Source organism: Myotis davidii, unplaced genomic scaffold, assembly GCF_000327345.1.
Source record: "Myotis davidii unplaced genomic scaffold, ASM32734v1 scaffold710, whole genome shotgun sequence".
NCBI classification, from domain to species: Eukaryota; Metazoa; Chordata; class Mammalia; order Chiroptera; family Vespertilionidae; genus Myotis; species Myotis davidii.
The window spans coordinates 252,973-256,924 of NW_006284328.1; positions in this window are offsets into that span (position 1 = coordinate 252,973).

Consider the following 3,952-nt stretch of genomic DNA (forward strand, 5'->3'; position numbering starts at 1 on the left):
GTGATGTTGCCTTCTGTTTCATGGGCCTTCGCCTTTCCTCCCTGAGGACGTGGAAAGATTTTCTTATACAGGGACTAATCTATCCAGTTTAATGTTTAAAAATTTTTTCAAGATGGTAGAGATTATTATACTATATCCCTTTTCAACTTATTTTCTACTCAATATCTATGACTCTAAAGTCCTGTATTTGGGTCCCAGGATTCTACAGTTTAGAGAATGACTTTGACATATTATTTCGTCTTTTGGGATTGCAGTTTACATATCTGTAAAATGAGAGCAATATTTTATTTGATAATATTTTATAAAATATTGTACATGAGATAATGTATAAATTCCTTTCCAGTTCTGACATTCAATGTCACCGTGATTCTTTGTTATTCTGCCTTTTGGGTCAGGGCACTCTCTTTCATGTCTTTTAACGTCTCCTAAAGTTCCTCAAAATGAAGACCAAAACTTTTCATCCTAATGTTTGATACACATTAAAAATATGTGTGAACATCTAATCTAAATAGCTCTTGAGCTCATACTTGTTTTATTCTTTTTATTTTACTTTATTTCTTATTGTTGATACTATACAGAAATCCCAATTTCCCCTTCTTTGCCCACCTCCTACTACCCTCCTCTTCCCTCTGGCCATGACTACACTGTTGTCTGTGTCAATGGGCTATGCATATATGTTACCTGGCTCCTTCGCCTTCTTTCATCCAGTCCTCTACTCTCCCTTTCCCTCTGTCTTTTTTTTATCATTGGTGATAAGTGAACAATTTCTCTTGATCAGCCATAAGTGATTAAAGTAAAATTGAAAAACACGATCTGACAAGAATACTTAAAATCAAGACTTTCGGGAAATATAAGCAGCACCCATGCCAGTCAATTCCTTTTCATTAGCCAAGAAGAACCCAAATGCTTTATGTTAACTTACTTGCAATGATTAATTAAACGTATTCATGTTCGATCCCCCCAATTTAACTTGAATAATCAATTGTCTCCTTTTCCTATATCAAAAGGCTTTATTCTTTTAAAATCCATTGAATAGATCCCATTCCATTCTCTGTACAGACAGCAATTTATTGTTCACTTCTGTGCTGAGCCAGCATGGCCCTGGGTGAACCTGAGAGGGGGTGGTGAAGGATTTAGAAAAGACAGACAAGAGATAAAAGCTGAGGCTGGGTGGGACGATGCCCTCTCTGATGGAGAGACAGCACCATGGCGTGTAAGCCAAGTCTTTATTTTATAGCCAGATTCCATGAGACAAAGTAAGGGTGTGGTCAAGATGTTAACAATGTTCTAATCTACTCAATTACATGCACCTGAACTCTATCATCACTCAGCCATGTGGGACCACAGGTTCGGACCATAAGCTCAAGCTTACAACTATAGCCTTTGGCTATAATTGTGCTGGGAGGGCTTTGCCCTTCAAGCTGGGACTTGCCCGTGGCTTTGCCAGAGAGGATCCTGCCCTCTCATTAATCCCAGGTTGAACCTGTCCAAACGCTGAAGCCACTCTCCACACACTTCCTCTATAAAGTTTTCCTACCTCACCCTAACCATTCTCTCTACCTCCACCACCAATTACCAAGGCAAAAATGATTCCTCACAGAAAGAGATTTAACTATAGCCTCAATTAGTGGTAGTAGAGAGTGATGTGGGTGAACTTAAGAGCATTTAAGTACATTTTTTTAAGAATAGAGGCCAATTAAACATGTAGGAGGAATCGAGGATAGTGAAAATATAGGTAGACTGACACATGCATTTTCCATCTGTGTAGGTCAGAATCTGATATTGGCACTGTCATATGGTTCAACCTAACATTATTATTATTATTATTATTATTATTATGTATAGATTTTCCTGAACCTGGTACCTGGGGTAACTATTAATTACTCTGTACACTATAATCATTTTTGTATGTGTATATATATATGTGTGTGTATGTGTTAAGGGCCGCTGGCAAAAAGCACTCGGTTTAATTATGCCGCTGAAACTCAGAGTGAAGGCAGAGCCACGCCCTGAGGGCAGACCAGGTCAACAGTTTGACCTTCCCGCTAGGTGTTAAGGGGATGGATCTCATGATGTTGCCAGGAAATCAAGGCCCACCTAGATGTGATGTAACTTCCTGTTATTCGAGTATAAATAAATCTGCTTACGGTGCTGAGGCTCTCTCTGTCTGTCCCTCGAATCAGAGGGCAGATGCCACGCCCAGCCCAAGCTTCTATTCTATTTCTGTGTCTGTCTTTTCATTTTTCTTTAATCCCAAAAGTGCCTCCTACTTAAACGAACCAGTTCATGTCTCTCTCTCCATGCGGGACACGGAGAAGAGACCCCAGCCCAGCATAAAAATATAGTTAGACTGACCACATGCATTTTCCATTTGTGTAGGTCAGAACTATCTGTTATTGGCACTGTCATATGGTTCAACTTAAAATTATTATAATAATGTATAGATTTTCCTGAACCTGGTACCTGGAGTAACTATTAATTACTTTGTACACTGTAATCATTTTTATATGTGTGTATATATATGTGTGTACGTGTGTGTATATATATATGTATATATGTATGTATATAGATGTATGCATATATGTATATATAATATATATATAGTATATAACATATAATGTATATACACGAATACATATTTAATGTAGATATTATCATAAAATCCCACTAAGAACATAAGCTCCTTGAGGCTATAATTGTGTCTTGCCTTACCATCCCTATATTGCAAACAACTGGAATGGGTCCTAGTCTATGGTAAGTTTTGGATAAATATATGTTGAATATATTGTTATTTCTATGGGACAGGTATTTTTTTTTTCCTATGAGGCAGGTCTTATAACCCAATCTTCTGACGAAGAAACGTAAGCTTAATAGTTGAATGGGTTGCCCAAGTTCATCCAGCCAGTAGTAACGGAATGTACTGAAAATATAGCCTCTCCTCCTACCGTTAATGTGAGGATAACCAGCCCCAGGGGGCAACATGAAGATTAAGGTGAGTTAGTGGCAGAATGGAAACTTCCATCTAAGTCTCTTAATTTTTAATTCATTACTCTGTGCATTAAACTGTGTGTCTTCAGGGACAAGAGGACCTAGAAGAGCAGTGGGAATGGGGGTGCCAGGAAACAGGGCTCCTCGTTCTATTTCAGGGCCTACTTATAAGAGTCCCAACAGTCTGTTCAGTTAGAAGAGACTACGGCATCTCATCTGTCTGAGAACCTCTGAAATCCACACTGAATCTACAATAATAGGAAGAACCTAGCACTTTCCATCATCCTCCCAGGAATCTGATGTGGGGAGCCGATATAGGATTAAGCCTGGACTGACCTGTTGGCAAAGTCACAAACAAGTCCCAGCTTAGAGGGCACAGTCCTCTTAAGCATAATTAGGCTTGACCTTATGACGCTCCCTAGATCTTACCTGGGAAGCTAATGGGCTGAGGGAAGTGCAACAAGAACAAAAACAAGTGGAACTCACAAGAACAGTGTAAACAAGTGACACTCACAAGAACAGTGTAACTTTGGTAACCACTACCTTGTTTACCTCTGACTATAAAATAAAGGCTCAGCTTGCCTTGGATCTTTCTCTGTGGCCTCAGCCAGGCACAGGAAGATCCACGGAGACTAAGGAAAGCTAGAGGGTTCTGAACGCTGTCTCCATGTAAAACATTCTTCGCCGACTCCGTCCACACCTTTGGGAACCCCTGGACCCCGGGGCTGGACCCCGGCAATCCGGAATCACTGGGATGATTCTGTCCTATCATAAGCAATACCCAGCTGCCTAAGCACCCATCTGCCAGGCAGGGCACTTTCGGGCAGTGATGGAGTCCATGGAGCAAACAATGAGTTGTTGCAACCTGTCCTCAAGTCCTGAAATCAGAAGGTTTTCAAACTCCCCAATATAATGGAATTCACTGCCTCCTTGGACAATTAATGTTAATCACATCATGTCTAAG